The sequence below is a fragment of the Sphaerodactylus townsendi genome, unplaced genomic scaffold (genome assembly GCF_021028975.2).
Source record: "Sphaerodactylus townsendi isolate TG3544 unplaced genomic scaffold, MPM_Stown_v2.3 scaffold_485, whole genome shotgun sequence".
NCBI classification, from domain to species: domain Eukaryota; kingdom Metazoa; phylum Chordata; class Lepidosauria; order Squamata; family Sphaerodactylidae; genus Sphaerodactylus; species Sphaerodactylus townsendi.
The window spans coordinates 744-13,352 of NW_025950677.1; the positions used below are offsets into that span (position 1 = coordinate 744).

Here is a 12,609-nt window from a genome sequence, read left to right on the forward strand (position 1 = left end):
CCGGCCTCGGAGACCTGCTCTTATAAGCACTGAGGCCGGATGGGTGGGGCTTGCGGAGCAGGGACGGCCCCCTAGGTGGAGCCAATATAAATGTAACCAGAACACAAGAGAAGCTACTGGCACCGCATCATACTCACGAGCCCTGCTACCCTGAATGGCCCGATCTTTTCCCAACCGGCCAGAGGCTCCCCTCAGCCAGAGTACCTGCCAACCGTTCTTATGTTCTAAGATGGGGAGGAGTTTGGAATATGCTGCCACTGGAGGTGGTGATGGCCACTAACCTGGATAGCTTTAAAAGGGGCTTGGACAGATTTATGGAGGAGAAGTCGATCTGTGGCTCCCAATCTTGATCCTCCTTGATCTCAGATTGCAAATGCCTTAACAGTCCAGGTGCTCGGGAGCAACAGCCGCAGAAGGCCATTGCTTTCACATCCTACATGTGAACTCCCAAAGGCACCTGGTGGGCCACTGCGAGTAGCAGAGAGCTGGACTAGATGGACTCTGGTCTGATCCAGCTGGCTTGTTCTTATGTTCTTATGTTCTTAACCGTCTTCACTCAGTGACTGACCGGTGGAGAGCCGTCCGTCCGTGGCAGGATTCGCACTCTCCCCTCCCTGCATGACCAGAGGGGCTGGTGTCTGAATGTCCAGATCAGCAGCCGGCCCATCAGAATCAGTGGAGGAAAGGGATTGGGGGCGTTTTACATCCACCACGGAAACTCCCGGGGTTTTAGGACGGAGCCTCGAGGGGACTCCAGTTTCTCCTAGACCCCGTGGAATAGATCATGACGTCCCACCTCTGAAATCGCCTTTTTCTCCAGAGGAACCGATCTCCGGAGTCTGGGAATCAGCTGCCATTCCAGGGGAACTCCGGGCCCCGCCTGCAACCCTCTTTCCGGACTTCCTTGGGGTCACTTTTCCCCACAGAGGGGCAGGCTCAGCATCTAGGCTTGGCTGCCTTCCTCTGCCCACACAGGCCTTTGCACATATTAAAACGACTGTTTTCAGGTTGGGGGAGGGGTCTCTAAGAAAGGGCAGCACTTGCATTGTGGATTATACCAGAGGATCAGAAGGTGGGAACCCCTAAGCGAGAAGAGGAGGAAGCCTTTCGGGGGGTGGGGCTGGGCTGAGAATTGTGTCACTGCGTGATTTTGACACTTATGAAAATAACAATGAACAAGCTTGAAATGTATTTGTCCATTTTTACAAGACACAGGATACAGAACAGCAACGGAGTTTGTGACACAACAACAATCAACGCGTACCAGTTCAGGCCCGTTTTCCGACTTCTGCCCAGCCGGCCCTGTGGAGGTGGACGGACTTGCAGCTCCTTCCCGGCCTCCGCGTGTCGCCTGCTCTCCCTTCTCTGGAGTTTCTCGTAGCCCTCAAGTATTTATGTGCAGCTTCACTCTGGAAAGATACACAAAACACCAACTGCAAACGTTCACAATTATCACAATACAGATTAATGGCCAGTTAACAATGTAAACACCATTCACGTTGGTGAGGGAGCACGCTTGTTTTCTGCGGCTCCAGAGACCGGGTTCAAGGGGAAGGAAAAGAGATTCCACCTGAACATCAGGAAGAACTTCCTGGCCATCAGGGCTGTTCGACAGCGGAACTCACGGCCTCGGAGAGTGGTGGAGTCTCGTTCTTTGGAGGTTTTTACAGAGAGGCTGGAGGGCCACCTGTCAGGAGTGCTTTGATTGTGCGTTCCTGCGCTGCAGGGGGTTGGACTTGATGACCCTTGGGGTCTCTTCTGATTCCATGATTCCATGCCTTACTTTACAGGCAGTGCCGCAAAAATCACGCATCGACTTGTTTCATGGTGATGCGATGGTCCAAGAACATAATTCCAAAGCACGGATCCTCATGATTCCTGCACTAGGTCACCCTAAATTCACCATCCAATCACAGGCCACGTTCACAGCCAAAGGGTGCCCTGCAGAAATGGGGTATTCACCACTTTGTGGCACTGCCACGCACAAATGCACGGTCCCAAAGCACGGATCCTCACGGGTGTTGCACGGGGTCACCTCAAACCTGCCGTCAAATCAAACATTATGTTGATGCCCAGAAAGGACAGCAATACAATCATGGACCCACTGTTTTGTGGGGTCACAACTTCAGAGCCAAAACTGGACTGTCCGGCTCAAGGGGGCAGGTGGGAGAGTCCAGCCCTGAATGTCACAGCTATAAATCTTTCTCTGCCTCATAGGAAAACTCCCCGCTCACAGAAAGCTAGCACTGCAAGGAGAAAGACTGTGCCCCCTGTCTTTGCTTGCAGGGATCAGTTCACAGACGGTTGTCTCCCAGGTGTGCCGGATGGGGGCCTCCACCCTTCTCTCCCCTCCAGCACCCAGCCTGCTGACCCTGAAGAACCCCCCCACCCCCCACCCCGTTTGCACACAGGCAGGGGACTGGAAAAGCAGCCCACAGCTCAGGGAACCAGGAGTTCCATGGGGAGAAGGATGGGTGGGGGGCCCCCCTCACCCGTTTCCCAGGGAGCAAAGGAGGGGGCTGCATGGCATTGTTTGGGGTCCTGGGGGGGGGGTGCCAAGCAGCAGGGGAGGCTGAAGGGGAGGGGGAGCTCTCACCAAATCTCCTGCCCCCCCTCCCCAGTCTAAAGGAGACAGAAGGTCCGTTCCCTATTCAGGGCCTTTGAGGGTCGCCATCCCCTGGCTCCCCTCCCTTTGGGGGCTTCTTTGTTTCCCATGAAGTGGCTCTTTGTGTTCCACAAAGGGAGCAGCAGTGGCGTAGTGGTTAAGAGCAGGTGCACTCTGATCTGGAGGAACCGGGTTTGATTCTCCGCTCTGCTGCCTGAGGTGTGGAGGCTTATCTGGGGAATTCAGACTAGCCTGGGCACTCCCACACAGGCCAGCTGGGTGACCTTGGGCTAGTCACAGTTCTTTGGAGCTCTCTTAGCCACACCTACCTCACAGGGTGTTTGTTGTGAGGGGGGAAGGGCAAGGAGATTGTCAGCCCCTTTGAGTCTCCTGCAGGAGAGAAAGGGGGGGGGGATATAAATCCAAACTCCTCCTCCTCTTTCTTCTTCTTCTTCTTCCTGGCACAAGAAGGGGGGAGGTTGAGAACGGGGGGGGGGCTCTTCTCCCCATCATTCACTGCTCCCCCTCCCTTTCTTCACACTCGGGGTCCTGCCCAGCAGATCCTGGCCCTACATTTACACCCCGTGGCTTGTGAGGATTTTGGCCCCTCCTTCCCCTTCCCTGAAGAGCCTCGCCTGCCCCCCCCCCTCCCCCAGCTCTTTGCTGTCTGCGCGGGGCTTTGCCCTCCCCAATGAAGGAAGGAGGGGGGGGGGCCTCTGCGGACTCCGCTCCCTCAAAACGAGCCTCGTTTGCAAAGGCACTGAATGCCCCAGAGAAGATCCCGGGACTGGGGGGGTCCCCACCGCCCACTCCCCTCCCTGGGGGGGGGACACGTATGCTCCCCCCTCGCCCAGACCCCCCCTCTGCGGAGCCCCCCTCGTGCCCTGGGAGCACTTGCGGGGGGGAGAGGTCTGTCCCTAAGCAACCCCCCCTCCACCCCCCCCACTCTCCAGCCCTGCAGTCCTCCCCCCCCAACCAGCCCCCCCGACTCACTGGGGAGGGGGCAGCCGACGGCGCTGCAGGAGCAAGAAAAAGGCACTTCCCCGCCTGCAGACCCCCAAAAGGAAGGAAGTGCCCCCCCCGCCCCCTGCTCCGGAGGCCTCTCTAGGAGCTCGACTCCTTGGTGCGGAGACAGCCAGTGGGGGGGGCACATCCTCCAAAGCCCTCCCCTCCCTGCAAAAGGGGCCTCGGGGAGGGGGAGGGCGGGGAGGGGCGGCTGGAGGAGGCCGGGAGCATTTGGGGAGGGGGCACATCAGCCCCCCCCCCGCCTTGAGTCTCCTCTGGGGATTGGAGATCTGACCCCCTCCCTCCTCTGACCCCCTCCCGATCAAGCAGGGAGATCCCCAGAGGCAGAAAGGGGGGGGGTCTCCATTGCCAGTTCCCCCTCCTTCGGGGTGGGGAGGGGTCCCCAGGAAGCCCCCTGGATCTGCCCCAGGGATCAGGGGGGCTGGATCCGGCTGCGGAGGCAAGGGAGGGGTAGGATAATGGGGGCATCTCCCCCTCCCCAAAAGCCGGCTGCCCCCTTTCTCGTGCCCCCCACCCCATTTTCCTTTCATCTTTGATGAAGGGGGGGGCGAAGTGTGTCGGTGCTGTCCTATATGAGGCTCATCGTTGGGATTTCATGGTTTTATAGAAATTGTATTTTATCTTTGGAATCAGCTGCTCCGACCCCCCCCCGTCCCCCCCCCGGGAAGGGCGGGGTAGTAAATATAAGGGCAACAGCATTGCTGATCTCCACCAGCCGGTCCTCCCCCCCCCCCCCGCCTTGCCCTGGTTGGGGGGCTGCCCTTTTCCCTCCCCAAAGGCCAGTTTGCAAGGCGACATGGGGAGAAAAGAGTGGGAAGGGGTTTTTTGCCCCCCCCAACTCGGGGGTAATGGTTCCCCCCCCCAACCGTCTCTGCCCCACAGAAACTGATGCCAGCCGGTGATCCACCCGGGGCCCCCTCCCTCTAATGAGGCCTGCAAAGCACGCCAAGAAAAGTGGGGTGGGGACAGATGCCACCTCATAAGAACATAAGAACTAGCCTGCTGGATCAGACCAGAGTCCATCTAGTCCAGCTCTCTGCTACTCGCAGTGGCCCACCAGGTGCCTTTGGGAGCTCACCTGCAGGAGGTGAAAGCAGTGGCCTTCCGCTGCTGCTGCTCCCGAGCACCTGGTCTGCTAAGGCATTTGCAACCTCAGATCAAGAAGCATCATGTAATATTGTTACCGTGCTGCTCAGGTAACACTTTCCTTACTCAGAAGTATTCCCGCTCTCAGCAGCGCCCAGGAACCCAAGCAAGACCCAACACGGCTCCGATAGATAAAAGTGATTTATTGAGATGCTGACCTAGGTGTCAGTGTAACCCCCATGCCCAGAATGGGTTGGCCCAGAATGGGTTGACCCAGTAAGGGGGTGGAGACTCGGAGCAGCAGAGAGGCTGAAAGAGCTCTTTTGCAGAAGAACAAGGCTACCAGACTCGGACCTTGATTTCTATAAGCCCTTAACACCTTGTTAAGGTAATTTCAATATTGTTGGGAACTACTGGGAAGGTAGTTGTTGTTTTGCTATGTTGTAAATGTTGGAGTTTATTGTTTCAGGGTTTTCTTGTGTGGTTGTAATGGGTGAGAGTTCTCCTGGAAACCTTCATCATGTTGCAACCTGTTCATCAAGCCCTTGGAGTCTTCAGGAGCCAGCCAACTTGCAAAGAAGAATTTGGACTTGGCAATATCAGTAGACTGTAAATAGAAGGACTTGAAATGCAACCTGAACAGGACCTTGAATTGTAACGTTAAATGTTGATGTTTTACAAGTGTTAATTGTAAAGAAAAGTAAACCATTTTGTTGTTTAAAAATTGGTTCTTTGCAACTCCTTCCAAGTACTGCCCCACAGAACCCACAAGCTGAGGTTACATCAGCACCTCCGTTCCACACAACAACTGCGCTGCCTAGCAGCCTTACAACCTCTTAAATACACTTCCTCCCGTCGGGAGCCCGGGAGAATACAAGACAGCCCACCACCATTCATTAGCACAATTCAAAGTAACCAATCATTCCCTTGCAGTATGCAGGAACCAATCAGAGTTCGATAGGCATCCCCTTCTTGGATTTCGCGCCAGAGTAGGGCGAGGCGATGACGTGTCCACTGGCGGGAAAATACAAAGGTTTCCCCAGGTGTCCGGGGTCAGGAAGCAGAGGGTGATGACGAGAGCTTCCTTATCTGCCTGCTGACGGGATTAGGCAGGGCGAGGCGCTTCAACTGAGGTCTCCCTTTGTCCGCGTGTATCAGGAACCTTTACACGTGAATAGGATGGTCCCAGGTGGAGCGGAGATGGTTCTCTGCCTTGGGCCAAGGAGGTTCCATACAGTCACAAACACAAGGAAACTTACAAATCCTACTTTCCTACCTAATACAGTTAGTTTCTACCTAGCTAATACAAAAACAAGTTCGAACATAATCCAGAAGTGGGATTCTCTTCTGGCTCCGCTATCAATATGACTTCGATAGGACCACAAGAGCCAGCTCTTAAGATTCACACAACTCTTCCTCAGTCTCGATGATATTAGAAAACACTGTCACTGTTAAGAGTGCCACAGTAAAAGCAATACACTAAAGCAGTAAGGGCACCTTAAAACTGTCAAGCGGAAGATCCCAAGTTCCATCTCGACAGGGATCCCCAACCTTTTTGACTCTGTGGGTCCCTGCCCTTTCCAGGATCCACCCCTTAAATCTGCAATTCTGACACAAAATAGGAGGCTAGCAAAATGGCTACCATGGGGGCAGAGCCTCCAGTCCTGGAGACATGTCAAGAATTGGTGTTAACGCCCAGGAAAATAGCCAAAATATTTTCCTGAAGTTACCTGACTACACTGGCTCCATGAGAACATAAGACAGAGCCAGCTGGATCAGACCAGAGTCCATCTAGTCCAGCTCTCTGCTACTCGCAGTGGCCCACCAGGTGCCTTTGGGAGCTCACGTGCAGGATGTGAAAGCAAGGGCCTTCTGCTGCTGCTGCTGCTCCCGAGCACCTGGACTGTTAAGGCACTTGCAACCTCAGATCAAGGAGGATCAAGATTGGTAGCCATAGATCGACTTCTCCTCCATAAATCTGTCCAAGCCACTTTTAAAGCTATCCAGGTTAGTGGCCATCACCACCTCCTGTGGCAGCAGATTCCAAACACCAATCACACGTTGCGTGAAGAAGTGTTTCCTTTTATTAGTCCAAATTCTTCTCCCCAGCATTTTCAATGAATGCCCCCTGGTTCTAGTATTGTGAGAAAGAGAGAAAAATTTCTCTCTGTCAACATTTTCTACCCCATGCATAATTTTATAGACTTCAATCATATCCCCCCGTCAGACATCTACACAAGACTACTAATATAAACTACTATACCTATACAGGACACTTCTAATCAATATTCAGCACACAGCTTTCTTTTCAGACAGCTGATTACAGAAGAACAATATGCATAGTAGGAGGTTACATATACAGGTTCCCAACTCCAGCCTAGGCTCAGTCTCATACATTGGATACATTATCCCAGGGGTGTAGCTAGGGTAAATGGAGCCCGGGGCAAAATCTGAGTTTTGCAACCCCCCCATATGGGCAGCGTCCCTCCCCCCCACCACAACCAAACAACATTTTTTTGCACCAGGTCATCTCAAAGTCACCATTGCATTATAGAACATGCCCCAACACACAAATCTGAACACACCCGGGGCTCCGTAGTTTAAACAACATTGAAAGTGATGCTATTTTTTGAAGGGGGGAATCCACCTTGAAATAGCATCACTTTTAATGTTGTTTAAACTACAGAGCCCAGATTCTTCTTTTAAATCCACCTTCGGGAGACTCTGGGCTTCCTAGTTTAAACAACATTGAAAGTGTTGCTGTTTCAGGGTAGATCCCCCCACCCACCCCCTAAACAGCATCATTTTGAGTCTGGTTGTTGTGGGTTTTCTGGGCTGCATGGCCGTGGTCTGGCATATCTTGTTCCTAATGTTTCACCTGCATCTGTGGCTGGTATTTTCAGAGGTGTACCACAGAGAGAAATCTATTATACACTGTGTCCAGCCTTCTCTTATAACAGACTTCTCTCTGTGATACACCTCTGAAGATGCCAGCCACAGATGCAGGCAAAACGTTAGGAACATGATCTACCAGACCATGGCCACACGGCCTGTAAAACCCACCAGTTGAATCTGGTTTTGAAAGCCTTCAACAATACTTTCAATGTTTTTTTTTAATCTAGGGAGCCCAGATTCTCCCTTTAAATCCACTCCAAAGGGGTGGATTTAAAGAGTGAACCTGGGGAAAAATTGAGAGTGCCTGTCAGGGGAGCAATGTTTAAGCTAACAGTACCAAACTTTTAGGCTATATTCAGGAGACTATCCTGATGAAACCACCCATATTTAGTGAAGTTTGGTTCAGAAAGCCCAAAGTTATGGATCCTCAAAAGGGTAGCCCCATCTACCATTAGCTCCCATTGGAAACAATGCGGGATGGGGGCACCCCCTGAACCAACCTTCACCAAACCTGGGTGGTATCAGCAGGAGACTATCCTTATGGTTTAGTGAAGTTTGATTGAGGGGGTCCAAAGTTATGGACCCTCAAAATGGTAGCCCCATTTACTATTAGCTCCCATTGGAAACAATGGAGTATGGGCTCACCCATTTTGGGGGTCCAAAGTTATGAACCAAACTTCACCAAACTTGGCTGGTATCATCAGAAGAGTCACCTGACGATGGCCTGAAATTTTGGTGCCGCTAGCCTAAAAACTCCCCCCCCCCCCCCCCGCAGGCCAAAAATGGAAAAAACCCTGAAAAATAGAAAAAGCCACAAACGAACCTGCAACTTTTGCGCCCACCGCAAGGTGGCACCCGGGGCACTTGTCCCCGGATGTCCCCATGGTAGCTACGCCTCTGCATTGTCCTGCCTCAGCAACAAGCCCACGATTGGCCCATAACTTTCCACCAATCCCTTCAAAGATCGACACTTGTTACTTTTTCTTACTGAAGCCTAATTGTCACTTTAACTTTACGCAACCTTTAACTTTATGATGCTTTCTGCTGGACTGAGAAGCTGAACCTGTATTCATCCCTTTTGTTTCTGTCAGCCATTTCACCAATCCTGGCATTGAGAGTTTGCTCCTCCACACAGTTAGATAAGACCCTTTGTCTTGTGTCCTCTGCTCTCAGCCGCTAGAGGTCGGTTTCTGCTACTTGCCTCAGAGCCTTTGCTTCTAACGCTCTAGCACAGGGGTAGGGAACCTGCGGCTCTCCAGATGTTCAGGAACTACAATTCCCATCAGCCCCTGTCAGCATGGCCAATTGGCCATGCTGGAAGGGGCTGATGGGAATTGTAGTCCATAACATCTGGAGTGCCAAAGGTTCGCCACCATGGCTCTAGCACAAGCGTTCAATTTGGCCGCTTCTGCTTCTTGTTGTAAGGTATGAAGGCGTGCCTTATAGAAGGCCTGCTGGTAGGTTGCCTCAGCCTGCTGGCGAGCGGCTTCTATCTCCAAGCCCTCTATCTTCTTGGTGAACTCCACTTGCTCAGCAGCTGCTGCTGCTTCAGCCTTCATCTTCAAGGCTTCAGTTGCTGCATAGGATGATCTGGAATGGCGGGATACGCTGTTGATGCATGATAAAGACTCGGAGCTGCGAAAGCCATGAGAAGATGATGCCCTTCAAGAAAGCGGTGATTTCTTGCTCATGTTGCTTTGTGAATACTGATTGGCCGACGTGACAACTGCTACCTCTTGCTCCTTGATGCAACCTCCTATTTGGTCGTGATATTCAGCCAGTAAGCAGTCATTCTTCTCATACGGCTCCTTGAACATTTTTAACTCTCCAGAGTTCTTGTTTGGATCCAGGCAACTCAAGGAGGTAAAAATGGACACCGTATAACTGTGCCATGATTTGGTGTGCTTTTGGAGTCGAGATTGGCATTCGTGGAGTTCCGTAAGGCCTCTTGCTTTGTCACACGCATAGAAGTCTGTCTGGAGCTTCTGCCAATAACTCTCAGCCTTTCTTTTTTGATGCTCATTCTTTTCAATAAGGTAGTCCCTCGTCTTGGGTGTTAGTGTAACCTCTATCTGTGGGTTCTGTGGGGCAGAACTTGGAATGAGTTTGCAACAACAATTTTTAAAAACAAAATGGTTTACTTTCTTAACATATAACATCAACATTTAACATCACACTTCAAGGTCCTGTTCAGGTTGCATTTCAAGTCCTTCTAGTTACAGTCTACTGATACTGCCAAGTCCAATTCTTCTTTGCAAGTGGGTTGGCTCCTGAAGACTCCAAGGGCTTGATGAACAGGATGCAACATGATGAAGGTTTCCAGGAGAACTCTCACCCATTACAACCACAAAGAAACCTGAAACAATAAACTCCAACATTTACAACATAGCAAAAACAAACAACTACCTTCCCAGTAGTTCCCAACAACATTGCAGTTACCTTAACAAGATGTTAAGGGCTTATAGAAACCAAGGTCCGAGTCTGGTAGCCTTGTCTCCTCCAAAGAGCTCTGTAGCCTTTTGCTGCTCTGAGTCTCCACCCCTTTCTGGGTCAACCCATTCTGGGCATGGGGGTTACATTAGCATCCTGTAGCGTTCAGTAACCTTGCTCATTTGTTCATTTGAAGCACCTTGTGCGCTCTCAAAATGATGAGACATTTCTAAGCTCCCTGCAGTGTTGTATTAGTCCAGCAAATGGAACTGTGTTACAATTCCTGTACTGTCAGATAGGGGTGTTGGCTCTCTACAGAGCCTACAGCTCTGCCCATTTAGTATCCTTTCTGCGGATTGTTTGGGTTAGCTGCAGCTTTTAAGCGATTTTTAGTGTTATCCCAACAATCTGAGATTCAGGACATTTGCTAGCTATTGTATCGATGGGAGATAATTAGGAGCATGGCATATATGCTTTTTTCACTCTACAGCCATCCAAAGACGACCAGTTTCGCGTCTTCCTTTTCTGGTATAAGTGTCACAACTTAGCAAGACTCGTTTCAACACAGTCCTGTATGTTCATTCAAGTTTATTAAATGGAACAACTACAAACGTGCAACTTCACACTGACTTATGTCGTCTGTTGCTGTCAAACCTTACTTGGCTTATTTTGAATGAATATGTAGGTGCATTTGCTTTTCTAATCAAATGTCATCTTAAGTAATTTTCTCTAATCTTTCTTTGTGAAAAAAGCATGAACCCATGTCCCTGTTCTTCATCAGACCAAGCTCAATAATGTAACTGTAACAACTGGAAAAAGGCGGGTTCTAAACTGACAGGCTTCTATAGCTAGCCAATCTTGTCTAAATACTACTCCTTTGTCTCTAAACTACATTTCCACAATTCTTCATCTTAAAGACAAAGCCTGTTCTTCTTTACTCATTATAGCTACATAGATGCTGACTCCTTTGCTACTTAACCTCCATGGGACAGCACAGTATTCATTCAGCTTCTCTGCAATCTCCCTGTTCCTTTGCCATCTAACCTTTTGTTCCTTTGTCATCTAACGGGCCTTCTGCTTCCCTAGCTGGCTTCCTACTTTTGATGTACTTGAAGAACTGTTTGTTGCTGGTCTTGATATTCGCAGCCATGCGTTCCTCATAATCCTTTTTTGCATCCCTTACAGCTAACTTGCTTCTCTTTTGCCGCCATTTGTGTTCCATCTCGTATTCTTCCTCAGTCGAGCTGGACTTCCATTTTCTAAAAGACATTTTCTTTTTTCTGATAATTTCCTCAACCTCTCTTGTTAACCATGGTGGCTTTCTTTTGGACTGGGTGCTGCCTTTCCTAACCTGCGGAACACATCCCCGCTGAGCTTTTATTACTGTGTTTTTAAATAACCTCAAAGCATCCTGGACAGTTTTGACTCTCTTGATTTTCCCTTTCAGCTTCCTGCACACTATCCCTTATCTTTGAGAAATTTCCCTTTCTGAAGGCGAATGTAACTACATTAGTAGTTGTCACTTGTTCGCATGCAGAGATACCAAATCTGACAGCATTGTGGTCGCTGTTCCCTATCGGCTCAACAACACTGACTTCCCACACCAGATCCTGAGTCCCACATAGAATTAGATCTAGGATCACCTCTCCCCTGGTTGGTTCCACAGCCATCTGCTCTAAGCCACAGTCATTTAGCATATCCAGGTCTGCTCTCTCCTTACTATGACTTGAACATGCATTTTTCGAGTTTATGTGGGGATAGTTAAAATCGCCCATTACCACTATGTTTTTGCTTTTGTTGGCCTCTCTAATTTCTTTTTCCATCTCAGAATCCTCTTTTGCACTTTGGTCACAGGGACGATAATATATTTCTAATATTAAACTATACTTCACACCTGGTATTGATATCCACAATGCTTCTGTAGGGGAATCAGCTCCCCTTGCATTGTCTATTTTATGTGACACTATGCTCTCTTTGTAGTTTTATTATTAATTAATTAATTTGATATACCACCCTATCTCCAGAGGGCTCTAGGCGGTGTACAACACAATTATCAATTCCTTTCCTAATTATCCCCAGCATGGAGTTTGCCTTTTTCACAGCTGCCATGCATTGAGTTGACATTCCCATGGAACTATCAACTAAGACGCCCAAATCCCTTTCCTGGTCTGTGACTGAGAGCACTGAACCCTGTAGGGTGTATGTGAAGTTTGGATTTTTTGCCCCTATGTGCATCACTTTACATTTTTCTACATTGAACTGAACTTGCCATTTCTTAGCCCACTCACTTAATTCATCAAGGTCGGCTTGGAGCTCTTCGCAATCAACCTGGATAGCTTTTAAAAGGGCTTGGACAAATTTATGGAGGGGAAGTTGATCTATGGCTACCGATCTGGATCCTCCTTGATCTGAGATTGCAAATGCCTTAGCAGACCAGGTGCTCAGGAGTAACAGCAGAGGAAGGCCATTGCTTTCACATCCTGCATGTGAGCTCCCAAAGGCACCTGGTGGGCCACTGCGAGTAGCAGAATGCTGGACTAGATGGACTCTGGTCTGATCCAGCTGGC

The 12,609-nt window shown here is 50.0% G+C and overlaps 1 long non-coding RNA gene across 1 annotated transcript; it reads right to left on the reverse strand.

Moving 5' to 3' along the window:
- Positions 1-1,174: 1,174 nt before the first annotated feature.
- LOC125425441 lies at positions 1,175-1,628 on the reverse strand. The gene is made up of 2 exons (XR_007243365.1): positions 1,571-1,628; positions 1,175-1,409 (listed from the first exon to the last, which is right to left on the reverse strand). It is a non-coding gene; the product is annotated as an uncharacterized LOC125425441 (long non-coding RNA).
- Positions 1,629-12,609: the final 10,981 nt, after the last annotated feature.